General features: G+C 33.9%; 5 long non-coding RNA genes and 1 other non-coding gene across 6 annotated transcripts; 3 read left to right on the plus strand and 3 right to left on the minus strand.

Moving 5' to 3' along the window:
* The first annotated feature begins 3,638 nt into the window (after positions 1 to 3,638).
* On the plus strand, positions 3,639 to 3,710 carry TRNAC-GCA (transfer RNA cysteine (anticodon GCA)). Its single transcript has one exon. It is a non-coding gene; the product is annotated as a tRNA-Cys (tRNA).
* Positions 3,711 to 9,778: 6,068 nt separating this feature from the next.
* LOC137572901 (uncharacterized) lies at positions 9,779 to 10,919 on the minus strand. Its single transcript, XR_011031754.1, has 3 exons — positions 10,712 to 10,919; positions 9,979 to 10,656; positions 9,779 to 9,922 (listed from the first exon to the last, which is right to left on the minus strand). It is a non-coding gene; the product is annotated as an uncharacterized lncRNA (long non-coding RNA).
* Positions 10,920 to 13,669: 2,750 nt separating this feature from the next.
* LOC137573027 (uncharacterized) lies at positions 13,670 to 14,360 on the minus strand. Its single transcript, XR_011031774.1, has 3 exons — positions 14,208 to 14,360; positions 14,008 to 14,146; positions 13,670 to 13,942 (listed from the first exon to the last, which is right to left on the minus strand). It is a non-coding gene; the product is annotated as an uncharacterized lncRNA (long non-coding RNA).
* A 968-nt stretch (positions 14,361 to 15,328) lies between these two features.
* Positions 15,329 to 16,115, minus strand: LOC137572906 (uncharacterized). The gene is made up of 4 exons (XR_011031755.1): positions 15,956 to 16,115; positions 15,770 to 15,892; positions 15,608 to 15,708; positions 15,329 to 15,546 (listed from the first exon to the last, which is right to left on the minus strand). It is a non-coding gene; the product is annotated as an uncharacterized lncRNA (long non-coding RNA).
* A 6-nt stretch (positions 16,116 to 16,121) lies between these two features.
* Positions 16,122 to 16,904, plus strand: LOC137572907 (uncharacterized). The gene is made up of 4 exons (XR_011031756.1): positions 16,122 to 16,136; positions 16,296 to 16,431; positions 16,492 to 16,709; positions 16,767 to 16,904. It is a non-coding gene; the product is annotated as an uncharacterized lncRNA (long non-coding RNA).
* Positions 16,905 to 18,431: 1,527 nt separating this feature from the next.
* LOC137573011 (uncharacterized) lies at positions 18,432 to 19,089 on the plus strand. Its single transcript, XR_011031768.1, has 3 exons — positions 18,432 to 18,552; positions 18,614 to 18,752; positions 18,817 to 19,089. It is a non-coding gene; the product is annotated as an uncharacterized lncRNA (long non-coding RNA).
* Positions 19,090 to 24,770: the final 5,681 nt, after the last annotated feature.

The raw sequence follows: 24,770 nt of genomic DNA on the forward strand, positions 1-24,770 counted from the left end.
TTCCCGCTGGCCATGTCCAAGTCCCTTTTTTGTTGTTTTTTGTGTCCTTTAAGTTGTACATCAATAAAAGACGAGGGCGAAAATGAGAATAAACAAGTTTTTCTAGTAAGATGAAGATGGAATTGGAGAATTGGTTGTTGTCGCTGCTGTTAGAAGGGGACAAACAAAGCCAAAGTAATAAAGGAAAACACAACAATCATATTTTTATGGCAAATGCAAATGCAAAAAAAAAAAAGAAAAGTCAGACAGCAAACCCCTCAGTCCCACTGCCTCAACTGCTTCACTTCAATGTTCCACTCCAACTCCGGACCCGGATCCTCTTTTCTTGCTGCATAGTGGCCATTGTCGCCTTGCCAAAAGCTAAAAGGATGAAGTGAAAAGAAAGAGGAATGAACTACAAGTTATGTATGGTGAAATTGGGATATACTTTCCACCAGCAAACAAGGGCAAATGATGTCCGAACCAACATGATAACCAAACTATTGCGTCCAAATAAAACTTGATAATCCATATGTCGATCTATGGCTATAATCACTTCTTGGCTGAATCATTTTGTATTTAATTTTTGAGAATTTTCCTGAATTCGTTTTTCAACTGCTGTAAAGTACTTTTTTGCATTTTGCTCCTTAAAGTATGTAAAAGTATGTAACTTAAACATTGTCCATAAATACTGTTTGTTTTGAGAAGTTTTTTTTATACGCGGGAGTTTTTCACGATTTTTTCATGATTTTTTTAACTTTTATTACATACCTTAGGGGAAATGCCACTGAACGTAAACTATCTTCAACTCTTTTCCTTTAACTATTAACCAACTAATGTTAAGGCTTGATAACTCCTTCAAGTTGATTTTACAAATCCCTTATTGTTAGAACTAATCCTGGGTTCGATCTCAATTGTTTTTAAAATTGTAAATCAAAAAGTCTGTTTAAACATTATATGTAGCGATCTAGATGTTATCGATTCATAATAGGCAATTAAAGGAAGTTGCAGTTTAGATTATCTGATGGACTTAAGTTAGAGTATTAAAACCACAATCATATAAAGCTTTTTCCTTATCCATTTTTTTGCTTCTTTTTTTTTTTTTTGTTGTTTGTAGGTGGCTTTGACTCCTGTGCTGGCCGATAAAATGATTTGCGTACAAATTGGTTCAGGCGAAATTCGATTGAGCTGCTGTGGGAATATTCCCGGTGCCCTTTTGTTAACCGGGTTAACGCGCAAAAGGCACAACAAGAACAACAAGAAAAAAGGATGGCAAAGAAAAATAGAAAAATATGGCGTAAAAGAGCAAGGATGTAAGAATCGAAGGAGTAAAAAAAAACAAGGAACACAAAAAGAAAAAACACCATGCCAATGGCCAATGCTTTTGCGAACTTCGTAAAGAGCTAAAAGCGATTTGGTCTTCACGCCGCAAGTAAAAAACCAAAGGAAAAAAAAAATGAAGTTTCGTGGCAACTCCTAAAAAGCTTTTGTGGTTATTGAATTTCTTTCCACCAGCATATTCTCGTTTTTTTTCTTCTCGTTTTGCCTTTGCCTTGCTGAACATCTCTAGATACTGTCAAATATGCCGGAAATTTTTAATGATTTCCGAGACAAATCTCTCTCTCCTTCTGTTAAGGGCAAATGAAAACAAATCGCCAACAATGAAGTCAGCATAAAGTCGCGACTAAAACCCAAAAGCGAACGGACCAAAAAGCATTCATTACATTTATTTCACGAAAAAGAAATTGTGAAGTGACCATGGATAAAGCAATCGATATGTCATCATTAGACTGCTTCTACTGAGATTGGGCAGATAGCTGGGTTAAGTACATACTTTATGCCGTGTCATGCTTCAATTGGCAAATGACCACATTAATGTGAAGATATACTACAGCTATGTACATCTTCTTTTATCATATATACAACTCTCTTTACATTTCAATTTATACGTTTGTGCATTTTTATTATTACAGAGAAATGAATTTTTCTTTTCGATGCGCATTTTCATAAATGTATGTCTGTATATGTAAAATTATAAATTGTATAAAAATTCATCAATTGACCCAGTTTTAAAACTTTTTGCATATGCATCAAATTTAAATGCAATTGCCTCTTTTTTTTTTTTTTTTTCTCCAACGTACATATGTAGACTTTTTGGCCAAAATGTCACGTGTTTGATGCATCCTTTGGCTATTTCATTACGTTGCCAACTGATAAAAGTTGTCACTATCTCTTTTTCATGGTCTTTCTCACACTCTCTACCACTCACTCACTCACTCACTCACTTACAGACTCAGTCAGTAAGGTTTGCCATTTTTCCATTTTCAAAAGGCCGAATTAATTACGCTAATTGAAGTGCTGAAAGGGACAACTATAATGCAAGCGAGGGGGATAGCAATAGTTGGACAAGTTAAAATGGACATGGAAATTGCTTGCATGTGGCTAAATGGAATGCATTTTACAATTTTCGTTGCATGCAAACAAATTGTTGCAAAGTTTTTATTATTTACCATTGCGTTTAATCACATTAAATTGAATAAAAATGTTTAGCTAATTATGTGACATTTGTCGAAGACTTCAAAATTACGATATTTCGTACATACCAACAGAAGTAACATGTATTATCAGTGGAAGTAAAACCTAAAAAAAGAGGCTACAACTTCAACAGATCTTTTGTAATATTTGCTTTGAAGATATACAAAAATATGTTCTTTGCCTTTTTAGATAGTAGCTCATTTGGCTTGGCAATCTGTTCTTACTTTTGATTCTCTCAAACATCTCAATGGAAAAAAAGAGAAAAATATTTCATACATAGAAGTTTTAGACAGTTAAAAATTAAAGGAATATTATAGAACCACGAGAACTTGGATCTTGAACTGGATCTTTGAACTTCTTTATGTCTTAAAGCAAACTCGAAGACCAAAAGACCTTATCACGAAGACCCAAGTCATACATACATATAAGGGTTAGTGTAAGTTTCTCCTATTGTTTTGTTAGTTGAAAAACATACATTCCTTCATGTTCTTCATGTTCATAATAAAAAAATTGTGAGTAATGCGAACTGCGAATTTTATTGGTTACACAGTTAATGTAATTGCCAGTTAATTAATGACTGTATTGCTTTTATAGCTGCAACGACTTTTTGGAGTCATCTGATTGACAGATATACTTAAATTATATTATTCAATGGGCTTACACCATAAAAAAAAGTACTTTATGAACTGCCAAAATAATTCAATTTTCTATAACATAAAGTAAGAATAGGAGCGTGTCAAAAAACTTGATTCAAATGTGTTATTGTATAATGCACCTAAAATTGAATTTTGTAGTTTATTATCGATTGCCTTTTCAGATTTCAATTTTGGTGTCAACTTGATTCGAGATATAAATATAATTATAAATCATTTCATGTGTTATCTCCTTCTGGTGACGAATTTCTCTTTCAACTCTTCCCTAGTAAGAAGTTGCCCTTGCAGATAAGAGTGTAACGGGCCAAAGAAAGAAATAGTCTATCAACATCCGGTTGATTGCGATGACCAACTTTAATTAGTCAATGTCGAAGCAAGTCAAAAGCATCAACTACACCCACTCATCACTTGAGTCACTGAAAGCAGTGAATGTCGCTTTTGTTTGATTAAATATTCAGTCATGTCATAACTGGGGATATAGCTCAGTGGTAGAGCATTCGACTGCAGATCGAGAGGTCCCCGGTTCAAACCCGGGTGTCCCCTAATAACTTTTTTTGGTTGTCTTTTATTTTTTTAAATATTGTTTCTGCGTTTTTTCTTTTCGTAAATGTAAATGTATTTTTTAGTGTTTTTTTTTTTTTTTTTTTAATATTTCTTTTTGCTTATATGTTTGATTTCGCCTTGTATTAATAATGACTTTTTATTTTATGTTTAATTTTTTTTTTTTTGTAATTTCTTAACATTATTTTTTTTTTTTTGTTATTTTTTAAAATATATTTATCATATAATTTTTTAAAAACTATAAATATAGATATAGAGAGTGCAACATTTCATGTTAATGTATTATAAAAAAAATATATTTTTTTTTTTTTTGTTTTCGCTTTTTATTTATATACATTTCTGTGCACAGTTGGGTTATATATATATTTTTTTTTGTATATCGTAATTTCTAGTTTCCCTTATGTTAAAATTAAAAATATTAAAATTTATATTTTTATTTTATTCATATTATTATTTAATAATTGGGTTTCATCAGACTTTTGGTCAATTATTATTTAAAATTTTTAAAAATTACATTTTTATTTTGATTTATAAAATTAAAAATAAAAACTATTTTGTTTTGTTTTTAATTTCACAACCTTTTTCATTTTTTTTAGTTCCACTTTGACGTGATAATTTTAAAAAAATCTCAGGCAACAAATTTTTTTTTTTTTTTAAATGATTCTAATTTTTTTGAAGAATTTAAACACCTTCTATCGGTTCTTTAAGACTTTCAACATGAATCTAAAAATTTGGATTGTTTGTTTAAACAAAGACTAATTGTAAGTGAATTAATAAATCGGCAGGAAATCAAACCATCCTAATTTAACTCTTAATTGAGTGGGTAAAATGCTTAATAAGCAAATCTGCGATATTTTTATTCGATTTAATGAATGTGTGTAATTGAATTATGCAAACAAATGAACAGTGAGCATCGTCTTCCGAATTAGACAAACAAACACGATTAACTTTAGAGGTAGTTAAATTGTTTCCCACTCGAAAACTTTGACTAACTGTCGAAAACTTTTAACGCAAACCGAACCAAGAAAACCAAACCGAAATTGAAATGTAAAAGTGTGTAGCCACGTAACGTTGAACAATGCATTTTCAATTGGAACAATTGAGCAAAAGTGGGTATATTTATGCTTCGAATAATGTTTAAATTTTCCAACTTGGAGTACAAAGAAAGGAAAAAAAAGAGGAGAAGAAAAACGCTGATGAAAGGAAGTGAGGGAAATGCAAATGCGCTGCCAGCAAGTCCGGAAGTTGACACTTAAGTTTATAAATCCAATAAAAATCACATTAGCCTTGCGGGCGGAAACTCGCGTGACACTAAAGTGCGAGGGAGGCAAAATCCTTGCGACACATTTAGCTAAGCCACTGGCAAAACCCACACAGGACTCGCCCGTAGTGAAATGCTAATGATAACTTAGCTGCCCGCTGCTCCTGGCCCAATGCGTTTAAACAGAAGTTGAGAAGCTGAGAGACCAGAAAGCAATGTTGATGCCCAACCACAAAATGTTTTTTAATGATGTTAAAGTGGAGCCTATCCATGGAACAGTCAAACAGAACGCTATTGACTAGCAAATGAAGCGAAAATTTCCAACGGCTTGAGTCAGTTTGGAAACTTTTAGACCCTAAAAATTTAGTGAGCTGATTTGTAAATCAATTAGTTGTCATTAACATTCATATGTCTCCTATGCAAATTTTATATACGCCTATCAAATGCTTAGTAGGAATATTTTTACTAAAGTAGGGACTAAAATGTTACTATTATAAACTATATTATTTTGTTTTGTAAGATCATAATACTCTTTAACACTAATTTTGAAATATTTTTTTATTCTTTTCTATAAATTTTCATTTACAATTTGTTGGTAGCTCATTATTTTAGACAGAGGTAAAAACTAGTTTTTAAATTTTCTTTAATTTTTATATGTTGTTATATGTTTACTTAGCCTGGTTTAAAAAAAAACGAAAAAAATCGATCATTTTTTATTTGAATTTAACTTTAAGTAGTTTAGTCTTACAAGAAGCACAATAGAATTAGCTAATTTTTCTTCCTCTCTTTCTGATCTGAAAAAATTTTATGATCGAATTTATCCTCTAAGGATAAAGCTTGAAAATTTTGCAATGACATTTTATTGAAAATTTTCTAACTGCAATAAAATATCATAGGATTTCTGAAGATATTCTTGTCCTTACATATTTCTGTAAGTTTGTTTTTCTCTTAAATTGTCCTAACATTAAATATAATATATCATTCTTAAAGAATTGTTAAATAAATTGTGCATTTCAATTTATACATAAGCAATTACGAGAAGCATTTGCCGCCATGAGTAAAGTGGGGCACTTGTCTAGGCGTGAAAGGCTGCACAGCTGATGGTTGCCTGATGCTTCTGTGAGTCCTTCAGAGTGCTTTTGTTTGTTGTTGTTGTTGTTGTTGCTCCTGTGCTCCTCTTGTGTGTGTATGAATGTGTGGTTATGTCTCTGTGTGTATGTGTGAATGGAATGGGTGGCAGGGAACGGGGGAATGAGTGTTGAGGAGCCAAAGACCAATTATGCGCACATTTCATGCATAAGAAAATTCAATTCCACGTTCATTTGCACATGCAAATCAAATTTATTTGCGGCAAGCACTCCGACACTTATGCAGGACATGCGGCCATACGGCTGGCACTAAAAGTAACTGTGAAGCTATAGCTGTCTGCCGACTTGTCTTGCCTTTGCCTTGCAGTTACTCTTAAAAAATTTCTCCAGATATTGCTGTTGCCGTCGCCGCGAAATTTGCAAATGACGTTGATGATGAATTTGCTCTGGCAAAGATGGCGCAATGGAGTTGAATCCTGGCTGGCATCCTTTCTGTCATTTACCATTCTCCGTCCTCCACCCATTCACCCAATCCGCCATTCATGCAATTTTCAATATGCCATTCAACTGGTAATGTCAGCCCACTTGAAGGCTTTTCAAACTGATAGTTGAATATATTTGGTATGGCATATTTGGTTTTCAACTTTCTTCTTTCATTCTGTAGTATGCTAATGTCATTTGAGATCTCTGAATGACTCTGTATGGGCTAGCATCATCAGGTGCTTAGTGTAAACTCTTTTTCCAATGGATTATCATAATTTGTGCATGGATGCAATTAAAACAATGATCTTGCCTATATTTTCTGGCACAGAAAACAAAAGTTACAGTGGTACATAATTACATGTAATCGAGTGAGTTCAAAATTACATAGTTTACCCTATTTGGATCTATTCTTATCAAATTTTATTTGCTATTCCATATATTTTTTGTGGCTATTTAAAGCAGAAACTTGCTGAAATTTTCTCGTTATAATCAGTTATTAACAATGATTGTTCTACTTTAAATTAAAAAAACATTTTAAAATACTGAAATCAACACATTAAATTGATTTTATCATTATGGACTTACATCATATTCATGGAATATTACTTTGTAAGATATCTTCATTTTCACTTTCGACTTTTTGCAAGTACCATAAAAAGGATCATAAATAATTTGCGTTAAGAACTTGTTGATATAAAAGTTCCAAATGATAATAAAACTTGAACTTGAGAGTGTGTGAAAAACAAATGAAATCGGAAAAACGAGGAAAAATATTGATTTGCCACTTACATTGCAGCACACTCGGAAATGGGAAAAATGGGGAAAATGTTGAACAAACAATTAGCTGGACATTTGAGTGTCATGCTTAGCGTACCACTTAGTTAACTAAATACATACATACAAATGGATATTTTCCCCCTAGGGGAACTGAAACCCAAGCAATGTCAGACACATATCCAGATCCAAGTATGGTCCAAAAATTAATTAAAACTTACCTCAATGAACTGACAGTCAATTAAAGTTTACGCAAGAGACACGACAACAAGTTAGGAGCAACGATGAACAACCAACCAACAAAACAAAAAAAAAACCAAAAAAGACTTCATAGATACTAAGAGTAAGTCAGTTGAGAGTCTGTGACTGGAAGCTAGGGGAGATGACAACCGAATGTTAAACGCGCCATTTAACGCGGCCCCCGAGATGGCCCGTTTATTGGCCAAAAGCAAACAAACAAAGGCCAAAAACGACAAGAAACAGCAGCAGTAGCAACAGTGAAAAACAAAAGAGCAAGGCAAGTAGACAATAAGAGAAGAGAGATGAGATGAGGGGGATGTATAAATAATATGAAACATGGAATGGAAAACTTAACCAGCCTCATCCTCAGACCACACAGACAAACACACACACACACACACAGTGAGTGAAAGCCAGATAGACACACAGGAAAGAGGAGGATGTGACTTGACTTGAGTTGTGTTTGCCTTGGACTTGAGCGGGCGGGCAGAAAGCAAAACAATTAACAATCTCCGTTTGGCGTAATTGACTCAAATGAGCGCAAACAATAAATAAAACAGTAACAGTAAGAGAAAAACAGCAAAATAGCAAATACAGTGGTGAAGAGAGCAAAACAAAGCCGGCCAACAGCGTTGACAATGGAAGGACTACGTTTAAATGACAGTTCAAGACCTAGAGATGAGGCAAGCCTAGATCCAAGCTGATAACATGAAAGATGAACCTGAAAATAGTTTTCATCAATTTGGTTAATAAATTATTATACGGGCTTTTATTCAAACAACAAAAGTTGAAAACTTTTTCAAACTGTTAATCAACCCATCCCAACATTGAATGTTTTCTTCAAAATGGACAAGGCAGATTGTTTTGAACTGTTGCAGTAAAGTTTTTCACGGATATTGGTTTCGTTTACCCAATTAGTTGTGCAATGACACATTTCCCTATATTTTAGGAGTTCATTTTTAGTTCGCCATGTTATGTATTTATCTTATTCTTAGTTTTATATTAGCTAAATTTTGTTTACCAATTGCCACTTTGTCGATAACTGAACTGTTAAGCTGTTAAAAATTGATTTAACTGATCCTTCAAATACTTGATAAAGAGAGAGTGACGGAAACAAATAAACTGAATATCCTCTGCAGCTAAGATCATGAAAAAATCGGGTTAAAAGAATCAAAAAAAAAAAAGGGAACTATCTTTGTTAACGTATTAGTTATTTTAATTTCATCCGATCCTTCATGTACTTTGCCTATTTCTTTCTTTTTATAAATGATTAAATAAATGAATAAAGGAAATCACGTAACCATCACTTGTCCCTTTCCACAAGAGTACACACACACACACACACACATACTCAGACAGATGCACACACACACACACACAGACTCGTGGCCAGTTTGTTTTTGGCGTTGACCCATAAGCCTTCGAAATGTCCTTCTAGTGTATGCTACCCTGCATCCACATCCTGTTCACGTTTGCCTACAGCAGAATCACAGACTGCATTTTTTCATTCCCATGCCTTTTAGATTTCTTTTTCTTTTCATTTTTTTTCTGTTTTCTTTTAGCTTCGATTGTTTGGGCAGCTTGTCAGCATTTCCAGTGTCAGCATCACTATTTTCCCCTTCCATTCTTGTAAGTGGATATCTTTGGCTAAGTGCAGGATGATGATGACGACGACGACGACGACGACGACGATGAGAACGACAGACTGGACCATTCCGTTCCAGTTTTTATGCCAACTGTTTGCACTTCAATATCGTATTTTTAATTATTCAAGTTTTCGAGTGCCTCGCTTTCACAGGCTCTCCACAATTTCGCATTGTCCTGAGTCGAGTATATATAATGTAGTAGTAGTTGTGTTTCGCTACTTGGACTTCGTTATGAAGTGGATGGTATGACAAATGTCAAACACATGGTCAGCCACTTGAGTGTGAGTGGAGATAAAAAGAAATGAGCTACAGAGAGTTGGGGCCATTGTGCAATAAATTTGAGGATTTCTTAATACAATTTTAATGATAACCTAAACCACTCGTGACCTTCTTTGAAAAGGAGCAAAAGAATTAATCATACCATATAAATACAAAATGTAATTCAGTGCCTCTTAAGAAGGGCAAGGAGGCAAACATTATATTCAGGCTAAAGGACCAATTTACTTAAGCTCAGATGAAACTCTTTCTACATATCGATATAAATCAAGGTAGGTATCATTCTTGTTCTAAACTTTATAGTTTATTTCTGAATTTATAAAACTTTCCGGATAATAACATTACACAAACACATAACCAAATCGGAGATCACATTGCAAGGACTGAAGGCCAACTATTGTTCCAGGCGGGGAACAGTTTTTGAACCTACAAATAGATATTATACAGTTAATATTTTAGAACTCCAATTCTTTATTTCTTACCAAAATACCAAGTTTCCGGATGTTTACATTTACCGATGACATCCTTTTCCTTATTGGAATTTGAACAAATTGAGGGTTTACGCTTTTTACTAAAAATCATTGGTCGTTCTACTAATTTGCGAGGCTTTTGCGGCCGTCCTTGGGCATCCTGGCGACTCAGTGCTTCCTTATCTTCGCAAATTTCAAAGCATTGCGGCAATTTGATATACCAACGGTTCATATTGCTATTACGTTGTGGCTTAAAGTCCATGTATTGGCTTATGCTTTCAGTATTGAATAGTATTTCTTGATTGACCTCAGACTCAGTTATGGCCACATTCAGGGACATGATGTCATTTAATTTTACCACCATCTCTGACAATTTTTTGGGATATTCCTCGTTGGCCATCTGTCTCAATTGATGGTTTAAATAATAATCTCTTAGAATCCCGTTACATCTGCTTTGCCTTAACGCAGCGAGGTCATTTTCGAAAAGTCTTTCATACTGGGCATCCTTTTGACTTGATGTATTCTGCTTGATAATAATACTACTTGGAGACTTGCGTACATAGCTGCCATTTGACGATTCTGGTGTAATATCCGACTTGGTCTGATTTTCTTTTACAAATTTATCATATGCAAATTTTCTACTACATAACTTAACATTTTGAGGACTTATCTGACAGCAACTCGAGACTCCTGAAATAGTTATGTTATGGCGACATATTTAATGTGAAATTTTAAACACTTTTACCTTTTCTCCAGGTCTGAAAATAATCGAAAAGAGTCTTGCGACTAATTTTACTCATATTATGGCCAGACAGGACGAATTTCAAATACTATTAATAAAATTTTGTGTTTTTCACAAAAAAACACGAAAAAAAAAATTTTGTTGTGTGAAACTGTTGTGTGTGTGCCGTTTGGTTTTGAATTGATAAATAACAATTGTTTTGATTACTAAAACCTAAACTTCCTGATTTAAAAATGAGTCGGTGACTTTGTTATGAAAACACATTCATTTTGCTTTGAATACTCCTTAAAACCAAAATTTTTATGAAAGCCTCGTTTCTTCATTAAATACCAAAATCCCCAATCGAGCGGAACTAATGTGGCACGTTGCGTTTCATTAGTTAACATAAGCCCCAATCGAATGTCCATTAAGGAACTTTTGAATGAACCCCAAATAAGTAAGTGCATTAAGAGTTTGGTTAATATTTAACATTTACCTTTACCTTTAGTCCAGAGACATTTGAACATTACTCAACTGAGCCATAGCCATCATCAGCATCAGCATTCTTATCATCATTATTATCGTCATTATCAAGAAGAAGGACCATTGCCAGGACCTAAAACGTGCTCTTCTTTAGAAAAATTGCTCACGCACGGGTTCGTTTCTCTTTTGTATATATATATATATATATTTTTTTTTGGAATTTTCATTGCTGACCATTTCCTTGTGGTTTCTCTTTGATTTTGTTTACCGTTTACCGTTCTTGTATCGTCGTTAAAAGTTTTTCCTCCTACTCTTCATTTGTTTTTTTTTTTTGTTCTGGTGTCTTTTTATTGTGCACTTTATTGAAAGCACATCACGTTTTGCACCTGATTTGGCTGACAATCCTTGAACATTCTAAACAAAGTGAACCGAAACCCATCACCGGCTTAAGCAACACAAAAAACCAAAGAAGAACCGAAATATATATAAAACTTTTCGCACGACTTGCATACAAAATTGTTTGCCATGATAATAATTAAGATTAATGGTTTCTGGTTAAGATAAAAATTTTGTAGAAATTTTTTGTTGTTCTTCTTGACCTGAATTAGTTAGCTAACAATTGACAGTCAAATTCAAAGTGACAGCCGTCCAAGCTATCGGCCATGTTTATAGTATTTTGGTTTGCAATTAAGCATTCAGATTCTTTGGTCATATGCAAAATAAGTTTATTCTCAGTCGATGTTGATGTTTTCCTTCGTTTCTTCTGGCTTGGTCATGTGATTATGGTAATTTTTGTTTGTATCCCCTGACCATAGCCATGGCTTATGTATTGAAGAGTGAACCACAAATGGGATTAAAATGGACGAAAATAAATGGCAGAAAACAAATGCTATCTTATCAATACAAGGTCGCTTTACCTAAGCCAAGGCTGTCTTCATTTGACTAATCCATTGTCCAACTCTGACATAGAAAATTGCACCATCCATTCAGGTTCAAGTCATTTGTAGGTCAACAGGAAAAGGCTTAATCATTTTGCAGCTTTTGGGAAATTGCTGTTTTGTGGCTTACTGTTGTTGTTGTTGTTTCTAGGCACAAAAGCATTCACATAGCAGTGTCTACAGTCTGCTAGCCTTTAATCGAGAAAAGCAAAAACTAGACATTTTACCTTGGTTCAATTTTTATTAAGTATAAGTATAAGTATAACCTTCGGAAAAATATCTAAATAAAAAGTGTTTTTCTTTTTCGTCGTTTTTCAAATGCGTTTCTATGCAAAATCCATTTTTTCCAGGATTCCAAGGGATGTTCTTTCCTTAGTTTTCTAATTACTAAAATTTTGTTATACTGTGTTATATAAGAAAAGAAACGACAACCACAGAATAACATGGATGATAAACTATAAAAATGTGAAAGCAATTCCAAAAAGTTCCGAACGCTAATCTTTGATTACCATTTCTTGCGTTCAATCCTTAAAAACTGTAAAGAAACATCGTGTTTCTAGACTTTTGAATCATCGTGACGCAAACTTCAGAAAATATGGCGCTCTGAGCACTTCCTTAACTCCCTCTAAATTAAAAAATGGAGATTTCTTTCAGGAATGGCCCACTGTGCGTTCGAGCTACATGCCAAATGCAGCTGACTGCTTTTTGTTCTAGCTGTTATTGTTGTTGTTGTAATTGGTGTTGCTTTTGCTTTAACCGACACACTTGAAAACAGAATTTGGGCTACATTTTTGGTAATTAGATTGTAATTACAGATGCAACATGGCGTATGCGCAATGCTTAAATAGCTGCTTAAGATGGTAAGTATTAGAAGGCTCTTGTCTTCCTGTCTGTTCCATTGTCTCATAGTAACATAAAGTGCTGACTCTGCTTAAAAGTGTGTAGCTTAAAAAGTCTGTTCAAATATTCAAAGCTGAAAAATTTGATTTGCTCCATTGAACTTGGTCAAGATGCAGAAGCAATGGGGTTAGAAAATCAGCAATTAACCCTACAAAACTCACATCAAAATATTGCAAAAAAATATGCACACTATGCAAAACATACAAAACATTTTGTGGTGTAATATACCGAAAAAATTTTCTTTCGGCAAAGGGTTAAGACGTGAATGCAAAAGAGCTGTTGGCCACTTTACTTGGCCTGCAAACACACAGATACTGTATGTGAATTTATTAACTGTTGATTGAAAATGCAGACCACCATGAAGGGGGGTTAAGAGAGACGACTTGGACCCGACATAACGCTATGCACCATTAGTCTGGGAGTGAAAAGGCCAACACAATGCAAACACACAAAGCCCAATTCCGACTAAAGAAGAAAACCAAAATCCCCGACTAGGAAGCTGCTGACTAAGCAGCGAAAGGCAATTGAAAGCCAAGTCGCGTATCTTTTGCAGCACTTGGCCGCGCTAGACTTTTGCATAAAATTGATGATGAAATGCAAGCAAAAGTTATAGACAAATTTGTATGCGTTACACTCTCATAGATGACTAAAGCATCGAGTATTGGCGGTTGATTGTGACTTCGATATTTATTGGATGAGCAACGCAAACTAGTTGTTTAACATTCGGGTAAGTTCAATATTATAATGGCATTTTGTTGGGCTATGAGTGATGTGTATGTGCCTGTACCAATTTCAGCAGCCATTGCAACCGCTGCAGTCAATACTGCAGGGATAACAGCAACAAGGAGTGCATGGTCCACAGCAGGTTATATAGCAACATGGCGAACATCAGGGACTGCAGCAAGTATAGCAATGATAACACCAGCACATCTTTCTGAGATTGAAAAAAAAAAAACTTACTTTAACTAACCGTCTTACCCATCAATATAAAATACTTACCCAAGGGCAACAATTTTGGAATAGGCACAGTAGTGTTGAGGCTGTTGCTTATAGACTACAGCAAGTGCGGCAAGTATGGCAAGTACGGCAAGCACGGCAAGTATGGCAAGTATGGAAATGTAAGCAGCATCATGTTTTACTGAGCTCACAAAAAAGATGACTTTAATTAACTTTCTTACCCGTCAATAGAAAATACTTACCCAAAGGCAAAAATTATGGAACTGTGTTAGGTTTTTTCTTATGGACTACTTATTTCACTATTTACCTTACCACTACATTTTTCTTTTTTTTTTTTTTTTTTTTTTTTTTTGTTTTTTTTTTTTGTTTTTTTTTTTTGTTTTTTTTTTTTTTTTTTTTTTTTTTATAGAAATTTGTGTTGACTCTTAGAGAGTCGTATGTGAACTGATATAATCTGGAAAAAGCGCTCCCATCATTTCAATGTTCGATGAGAAAGTCAGGTTCATGGATTGCTTTGATAATAAAATTTTTTGAATTTTAAGTATCATGGATTGCTTTGATGTCCTGAACAAAATTTAATTTTTGCTTTGTTGTTTTTGTCATAGCCAACTTGATTGCTTATCGTAACTAAATTATACGAAACAAAAAAGTTGAAAATTAATTAATATTAGATTTACATTTTAATACCATTTAACACAAAATTTAATAATATTGATTAACAAAAACAAAATCCTTTGTACGGCCGATTGCCGTTAACCCTTTCCCAAAATAGAGACATTAAATTAAATAAGATATAAATATAAAATATTTTTTTAATTTCAAGAAAGAATGTGACGATATTCGATACATGATTTGTGATAAATAGGAAATTGTTTACATTTTTCAGGTATATGATTTTATTTTAGAAGTCTGTGTCCTTTGGGAAGCCTGAAGTATCAAGTTTCGGTATCGCTCCCTGAATTATATTATGCTCATCTAAGTTTTTGTGTTATGCATTTTTCGAAGCTATTAGAAACCCTTTATGAAACCGAATAGTCTTTACTCTCCCAATTGTACTTCTTAAAGCCCAGTAGTCTCTGTATTTACGATGAGTGCATTGATATATTTATTCGTTTATGTCAAAGGTTTAATAACTCTACCTATTAATCGATGTACGTCAAGTTAGTTATGTAACAAAAATTATGACTAAGTTAAGGTCCTTTGCCACCTGCCAGTTGTTCTGCTTGGCCAATAAGACTGCGCAATCGGTAGCAAGACAATGGCTTAATACTAATATTTTTGATAATACACAATACAAAAACAAAAATAAAAATAAAAACCACCCCCAATCTTGATCACAGTAAACAAACAAAGTATAAAACAATTTTTAACGATTATTAGCATACAGCGTATATTTTGAGTAACAACATATTATTCTTTCTGTCAATGTACAGAGGTAATGTGTGTATGCAATGTATTATCCAACGTGTTTTCTTCGCGCAATATTTTATGGCTGTCGTACGGCAATGTGTAATGGCAATGTGTAATGTAATGTATTATCCAATTTCTTTTGGCGAGTAGCAGCAGAATTATCATGCAGAGCTGAAATCCAAAAAAGGATCAATTAAGAAAAAGTTCATTGAAAAAAGGATATAAAACTTACTCTTTCGTTTTTTAAAATGTGTGGTCGAGTTGTGTAATTTCATCATGGTGTGGTGTTATTTTCATCCAAATTCCAATATGAGGCTAACCCTTACAGGAAAACTGCAAAAAAAAAAAAAAATTTATGCCAGATTACCAATAATTGGCATGAAACTAAACTTACCTTAACATTAATATTTTGTGTATGAGTGTGAACGTCAACATGACTTTAGGGGGAAGAACCACTTGGAATAGAGTACCCTCGGAGTGCAAGCAAACATTTAATTAACTTAACTTCTAACTAGAGCTGCAAGTTACAGAAATTAAATAAATTTTTTCACTTATTGGATAAATTATTTGCAAGTCTTACTCCTTAGCCAATATTGGAATTTGGATATTTTTGTTTATTTTTGTTAGTTTTTTTTTTTTCTTATTTTTTTTTTACGTTTTTACAAACATCACTGAAATTTTGCTTTTTTTTTTTTATTCCGAAATACATCTTTACTGTGTGAATGCTCACAAACAACTGAGAAAAGCTGATGCTGAAATTGGTATTGTGGACAAAAAAAAAGTCAATGCTTACTTGATTAAATTTATTTGAACGCAAAATTTGAATTCTAAACATTGAAATCTATCGAAAAAAAGTTAATCTAGTAGCCATAGAACTTTGATCTAGTAGCCTTTGACTTGAGAATGGTTTTTCATTTCAGATGCTACTTAAGGTCGAACTCGATACTAGTCAGTTTAAATCAAAATTTCAAACCTTTCGGGCTGTTGCGATATAAAAAATTTTATTTTGTTTTAATATTTGTATTTTAAATTTTTCCTTTCTTTTTCGAGAATCAAGTTAGTGAAAATTTGTTATTGAAAAAATTATCAACACCTAAATATAAATTTTGTTTACAGGATGTGTATTCTTGCTGCCCTTCGTAGCGTTGTGTCCTTATGGGAGTTCTGGTCCAAGTGGTTTCCACGATCCTTGTTTTGGGCCAAACAATGGATTGTTTACTTCCTGGAGTAGGCCAGTGGGTCAGGCTTCTGGGCAGAAGGTGTGGCTAATCCTGCACGGCTAAAAAAGAAAAGGCGAAAGTCACTGTACCGTTGCGGCTGTTTTAATTGATGTGGTAAGTAGTTTTATTTTTTAAGAGGTTTTCATTTTTGCATTTTGTAATATTTTACAGGACTTTTTAACCAAATTCCGTTCGTAATCGTAACAGTCGAAGAAAGGCTTTGTGAAAAAAAGTTTTAGGGACACATGACAAATGTACATTCACACTTTTATAAAAAATAAATAAGGATGACCAAAACCACAAAAAAAATTTAAACAAATAAGGTGTATTTTGTTCGCCATGTGTTCTACCCTTGTTTTTTTTGGTAATCTTCCAAAGACGTCGCCTACAAGGCCTACAAGGATTTGCGCTTCAGGTTGGTTTTATCCTTGGAAAAGATACTAGATGAGTAGTCTGAAAGGATAAAGAACAGTCACGTTGGATGGGTGGATGGATTGCCACGGTTAGTAGCAATCGTAGTACTTTACAGCCCGTCCCATATGGGCATTTCTATGTCATCCAGTGGATATAATAAAACAAACACTTGCTCTTTATCTTTAATTATTAACTAGTGGAGTCAAGGAAACTTCACATGTGAAAAAAAAGAAGTGTCCTCCTGTAGAGTTACTCTACCTAAAAGTGTCTTTGAAATTACTTATTTACAGCTCGTGAATATCATTCTCTTTGGTTGTATTTTTGAATTAAAAATTAATATGAATAAAATTGATAAGAACTGAAAAAATGTCGCGTAATTAACCCAGAAGAATCACTTTTAAAAAAAGTACAAGGCCATTATACATAAACAATTTAAAGTTTAAAATTCTGACACAATTTGCAGAGTGAGACATTTGTAAGCAATGTAAGCTATTTACATTTGATATTGCGTGAATGTGAACTCTTGTAGTTTTTTTGTCAAAAGATTAAGATTACTAGGATTACTAGTTTTCTAAGCAGTTGGCCAAGCAGAACAACTGGCAGGTGGCAAAGGACCTTAACTTAGTCATAATTTTTGTTACATAACTAACTTGACGTACATCGATTAATAGGTAGAGTTATTAAACCTTTGAAATAAACGAATAAATATATCAATGCACTCATCGTAAATACAGAGACTACTGGGCTTTAAGAAGTACAATTGGGAGAGTAAAGACTATTCGGTTTCATAAAGGGTTTCTAATAGCTTCGAAAAATACATAACACAAAAACTTAGATGATACCGAAACTTGATACTTCAGGCTTCCCAAAGGACACAGACTTCTAAAATAAAATCATATACCTGAAAAATGTAAACAATTTCCTATTTATCACAAATCATGTATCGAATATCGTCACATTCTTTCTTGAAATTAAAAAAATATTTTATATTTATATCTTATTTAATTTAATGTCTCTATTTTGGGAAAGGGTTAACGGCAATCGGCCGTACAAAGGATTTTGTTTTTGTTAATCAATATTATTAAATTTTGTGTTAAATGGTATTAAAATGTAAATCTAATATTAATTAATTTTCAATTTTTTGTTTCGTATAATTTAGTAACGTTAAGCAATCAAGTTGGCTATGACAAAAACAACAAAGAAAAATTAAATTTTGTTCAGGACATCAAAGCAATCCATGATACTTAAAATTCAAAAAATTGTATTATCAAAGCAATCCATGAACCTGACTTTCTCATCGAACATTGAAATGATGGGAGCGCTTTTTCCAGATTATATCAGTTCACATACGACTCTCTAAGAGTCAACACAAATTTCTATAAAAAAAAAAAAAAAAAAAAAAAAACCAAAAAACACCCCCCCCCCAAAAAAAAAACCAAAAAAAAAAAAAAAAAAAAAAGAAAAATGTAGTGGTAAGGTAAATAGTGAAATAAGTAGTCCATAAGAAAAAACCCTAACACAGTTCCATAATTTTTGCCTTTGGGTAAGTATTTTCTATTGACGGGTAAGAAAGTTAATTAAAGTCATCTTTTTTGTGAGCTCAGTAAAACATGATGCTGCTTACATTTCCATACTTGCCATACTTGCCGTGCTTGCCGTACTTGCCATACTTGCCGCACTTGCTGTAGTCTATAAGCAACAGCCTCAACACTACTGTGCCTATTCCAAAATTGTTGCCCTTGGGTAAGTATTTTATATTGATGGGTAAGACGGTTAGTTAAAGTAAGTTTTTTTTTTTCAATCTCAGAAAGATGTGCTGGTGTTATCATTGCTATACTTGCTGCAGTCCCTGATGTTCGCCATGTTGCTATATAACCTGCTGTGGACCATGCACTCCTTGTTGCTGTTATCCCTGCAGTATTGACTGCAGCGGTTGCAATGGCTGCTGAAATTGGTACAGGCACATACACATCACTCATAGCCCAACAAAATGCCATTATAATATTGAACTTACCCGAATGTTAAACAACTAGTTTGCGTTGCTCATCCAATAAATATCGAAGTCACAATCAACCGCCAATACTCGATGCTTTAGTCATCTATGAGAGTGTAACGCATACAAATTTGTCTATATATCCTTTTGCTTGCATTTCATCATCAATTTTATGCAAAAGTCTAGCTGCTGGCCAAGTGCCTGGCAAAAGATACGCGACTTGGCTTTCAATTTGCCTTTCCTGCTGCTTAGTCAGCAGCTTTTCCTAGTCGGGGATTTTGGTTTTCTTCTTTAGTCGGAATCTGGGCTTTGTGTGTTTGCATTTGTGTTGGCCTTTTTCACTCCCAGACTAATGGTGCATAGCGTTATGTCCGGGTCCAAGTCGTCTGCTCTTTCATATGGGCGATGAAACCAATCTTAATTTTTGTCTGGATTTTTTTTATTCAACAGTTAATACATGTATCATTTGACGGGAAATTCAATGTCACTTTGCAGGCCAAGAATAAGAGAATAATAGCTTAAGTTTTGCATTCATGTCTTAAACCGTCGCCGAAAGAAAATGATTTCAAGTATATTACACTACAAAATGTTTCGTATGTTTTGCATAGTGCCCCAATTTTTTTCAATATTGTTGAAATGAGAGTTTTGTAGGGTTAATTGCTGTTTTTCTAACCCCATTGCTTCTGCATCTTGACCAAGAATTCACATGGAGCTAACTCAAATTTTAAAGTTTTGAATATTTGAACAGACTTTTTAAGCTATTGTCACACTTTTAAGCAGAGTCGCCTTTATGTTACGCACCTGTAGACAAGTGGAACAGACAGGAATGACAAGAATTGCCTGTCTAGTACTCTAAATACCATCTTAACCAGCAAATATTTGATTGAGAATTTCGCCATGTTTGATTTATTTTATTATCCTTAAAGAGAGTCGAGTGAGTGACCTCGAAAAAAAAAAAAATGTCCAAGTGACCATATATGTAGGTGTATATATATATATATTGTAAGTACTGACCCAACTAGACTTGCAAAAACACTTTGTTCTTTTAATTCCATTTAAGATGTTACAAATTAAATATGATTTCGAATTCACGTGGTCTACATCGTTATATACATGTCTACCGTAAGCGGGTCTTTGTAACTGATATTCTTATTAGCTTAAAAAAACCGCAAACGTTTGGTTGCCGCGTTTTTGCTTTCCATTAAATAACAGCCAACACCTTCTTAATGCCAACATGTGTATCTTGTTTGGCTTTTGTCTGAGCTTTGTTTTATGCTCTGTTTGGTAACACGATGCGGCTCATAAAATATGCGTTGATTACAGGTTATGATAACTCTCTTTTACAACATGCATGAGGCAAATCCTGAACTCGGTAAGTTTACGCAAAATGAAAAGAATATGTGAAGGCTAAAAGATTTGTCGAGGTCGCTAGTTTTTCATATTTCTTGGTTGGAGCCTGAGAGAAGAGTATTTTGGCTTTCCTTTGGCTTTTAATTATCGTTTCCCTTACTTCGTGCACTTTAATTAAATTTCCGCTCGACTTTACTAGGGCCAATGTATTGCTTTTAAGCCTCTTAAGGCCAAGGCAACTCGTTTTCTTCAAAAAGTGTCATTAAAGTCAATAATTAAGTTAAGAAACCGCATGAATTAAAAGTGCAAGGGGGTTTCTTTTTTTTTTTTTGCTTTTTTGGAAGTGTCCCGGCAAAAGAGGAAATTAATGCCTGTACATCCTTACACAGGCGCACACAGACAACCGAATAAATGAAATGATATTAGCCGCCATTTTGTGCGGTTTTTGTTGACGTAACGCATACGCCGCATGTGACAGCGACTTGTCAATGCTGTTGTCAGCTGCTGCCTTAACTCTTTCCGCTCCTTTCGCTTCTATGAATTAAGTGCGAAAATGTGCAAATTAGATTTTGTGGGTTGACACGCACACACACCCATGCATACACACTTAAATTCTCATATAAACACACACACACACACATCTACCCACACATATTCACCTTTAATTACAGGCAAACTTTTTGACACCATGCATATGAATTAATTAGCAATTGAAAACATTCTAAGGGTACATGAACAGCTTGCCTCTTCTATTCCATAAGGTATATGAATTTGGTCAGTGGCGTATCCAAATGGTAAAAGGGTTTTGACTCTGAAATTGATTTGAAAAAATGTTTTAAAGTTAATATTATTAAATCCCATTGTGGACAATTTCATGGCCAACTATTAATACAATTGTTTGAACTAAAAAAACTCTACGGTTGAATCTCTTTGGGTTATAAAATTTGGTTTGTTTCATGTCTTTGTTTTGTTTTTGGTAAGCCCCCCTTAATAATTTTCTTTGCATACCTATGCCCCTGGGTTTTTGATGTGAATAAACGAAATAAGCTCATGAAATTAATACTTTGCAATATGTCTGCACACAGTCAGCACTTACTTTCGGTGTAAATACATTTTGTATAAGTTTTATTTTGTTTGCTCTTTTAATTTAAATTATGAATATGAAATTTTGATAAGATCTGCTAAAAACTCAAGGCAACACTATTGAATACAGTTCAGCGACTTGTCAAGTAGATGCAATCCTTATTCTGATGGTCTTTCGCATACAATTATAAAGCCATTAATGTCAAATATTCTGTCACACTCTATACGAATGACCTTTCCTGCCATTCCTTTCCCCACTTCACTCACATGTACAAAAGCATTGTAATTGATTACACTTGGGACTAGCTTCATTTTGAACCAAACCAAAAACCGAACCAATCTCTCCCACCAGGCACTTAAAAATTGTTTTCCGGTTTCAGCATAATGCTAAGAGGCGATGGCCAGAAGGGAATGCGGCAAAGTCGGACGAGTTCTCTGCAACTGTCAATTTGACATGTCAAAAGCAATAATAAACAAGGCCAGGATTTTTTTTCACTCTCACACAAACACACACACGCATTCTCAGCCACACATTTACATGTGTCCAATACACATAATACAGAAATAAATGTTAATTGTTATGAAATCAATTGAGTTGAGTACATTTTTCTTTGTTTCTTTCCAACGTTTTTTGTTTTTGATTTTTCAATAATTGTTTTTATTATCCTGACACTTGGAATTTTTTTTGTTCTGAGTCACTCACTGCCTGTGGTTGTGTTGTTTTTGTTTGTTTCTTAATTGCTTAATGGAGTGTTGGCTGAATTGATTCATGTTAAGGGAATTTTTAAGGGAATGTTGTAAAACCAATTATGTGTCAATTAAATTCAGAAAAAAAACACAATTCTTTTTTCTCAAAAGATTTCTTCTTTTGACCTGCTGGAGACCTGAGTATGACGCTACTTGTGAACAAGTTTAGGTTTTCTAGCATCTGGCCAGACTAGACTATCAACAATATTCTGTTACGTTATATTGTTATTACAATAATTCACATCTTTCTTAAGTTCCTAATTGTGATAACTTGATCTGGTTGTTTTTTTATTTTTAAAATTTACATATATGATATTCAATTGTAAAACTTCAACTTGATGCTTAAAGAAGTTTTAAACTAGGTACTCATTGGGTTCTTCATTAAAGGGGTATCTCTCTAGTCAAAAAGGACAATTAAGGTTCAATCGGTATACAATCCATATACATACTTAGTTAAAGATAAGTTTTTACCTTTGCTACCTTTTATTTTGAGCCTTTCAACTGGTTATAGATTTTAAATCAAATTTTGATGTAAAAATTGGGTAAGAATACTTTTAAATAATAAATGAAAGGCGAAGAATAAGTAAATAGGTTTGAGAATACATATGTGAGTAAATTTTACACGTATTGTATGTAAATGAATATATATGTATGTACATGTTATAATGTGCTACCGCAGCCTTTCTCCCAAACAGCTACATATGGCAACTTGTTAAACACAAATTATGTCAACAAAGTTGCCAACTCATCTCTCCTTTACCGTTCGCTTGCTTACTTACTTATTTATGCGGCACATTTCAATCATAGTTTCATCAAGCGCATAATTTATGCAACCAGTAGCCAGAGACCAAATAAATGATACATACATTTACATGCATACATCCCGTCCCGATACCCGGAAAGTCCTGCACCATCGAACGTTACTCCTCCATCATCAATCGACCAACTCGTGGAAAGTTAATGCCAAACAATTTGTCAACAATACGTATTATCAGATTTTTGATTGAAATTTTCTTTTTCTCTTCTTGTTTTTGCTAGTTGGTTGCGGCGTTGAGTGAAGATTGATTTGCAAGCTCAAACAAACGTTCTCTCTCTTGGTATGTGTGTGTGTGTGTGTTTCTGTGTTTGCAAAGGAATTGTTAAGCACAATGTGCAGTTGAAGATGAAAATGATTGATTTGCCATAATGCCAGGCAGCACAGCAGGAGCAGAAGCCGATGGAGAAGTAGATGTTGAAGAGAGTGAACAAGGGGAGGAGAGACGCCTTTCTATTTGAGTTTGCCAGTTGTTGTTTTAAACTGGAGCAAAGCGAACGCGAACAAGTAGTGCAATAGGTAGGGTGAAGATGGAGGCGAGGGGTGAGAGTAGACCCCCATAGCTAATCATCAATCAATCATATTGCCTGGAATTGCTGGTCTATGCATAAAACAAAAAGGCAAAATGCTTAAAGTTTCCCCTCAATGCTCTTTGTTTGATCTGTAAAGTATGCTATGAGTTTGTCTTTCTCTTTGTCTCGCCTTCTCGGCATCTTAGCTTGTCTCATTCGTTCATTTCTCTTTCTCTCTCTTTTTTTTTTGGTTAACAAACAGAAGAAGAAAAGAAGATTTCAGCATTTGGCTGTGAATTTAATTTCAACTGTCAATCAGCATTTATTACAAGCCAACTCCGCTTTACGGTCTGGCAGTGACTTTAAAACCGCATTTTCGCAGCGTTAACAAAGGGAAAAATTGCGCATACGCAGCATGGGACAAGCAGAACCGAGCACCGGCGACGACGACAGGTAACAAAAGGGCAAGACACAGACTCAAAAGCTTCAGTCCAAATTGATTGTAATTGACACTTATTGGACAGCAGACGAAGCTGGCTAAGTTTATATTATTTTCCAACTTTTTTTCCTCTCTCTCTCTCTCTCTGTCTTTTATTTTATTCTTTTATTTTATTGCTGCTGAAGGACAAACAGGTGCGGCTTTTACAGTTGTTGAAATACAACAACTATTTGACCCAAACTACATATGTATATAAACTTTTAAATTTTTCATTTATTTTATTTTTTTATATACCTACTTTTAAAATTCTTACAAAAAGTCGTAATATTTTCAAAGAGCGTAATTTTAAGTAGTAACAAAATCTCGAAAAATTTGGGAGTGATTTGGGGTTTTGGCTATTTTCTTAAACATTTTTTTAAACTGATTAGCGCATTGTTATCCTTCACTCGTTCATAAATTTACAAAAGTTTAATAAAAAGTTATTAATTTTGCCAAGATTGAAAGTTCAGTAATTTTATTGCAACGAGAAATTAAAACTGAAATTAAATATGTCTAATTGATTATAAGAGTTGAAGTGTCTATATGCAGTTTAACAAAATTTGTTTATGAGAATTGTGTGATAACCAAGCCATATCCCGAGTTGGAAATTCCATCGATTTTTTAGTCTTTTGCAAACAGGACATACACAAAACGAGAACAAAACAAAAACCTTCTGAAAAGTCAACCAGTCAACTAGTCAAATTGCCAATTTAGTTTTATTTTTTTTTTTTTTTTGTTGTTTGTGTATTTCTCTTTTTGCTGTGCTTGACACAAAAAACGTGTC

Source organism: Drosophila tropicalis, unplaced genomic scaffold, assembly GCF_018151085.1.
Source record: "Drosophila tropicalis isolate 14030-0801.00 unplaced genomic scaffold, ASM1815108v1 contig_393, whole genome shotgun sequence".
Taxonomy (NCBI): domain Eukaryota; kingdom Metazoa; phylum Arthropoda; class Insecta; order Diptera; family Drosophilidae; genus Drosophila; species Drosophila tropicalis.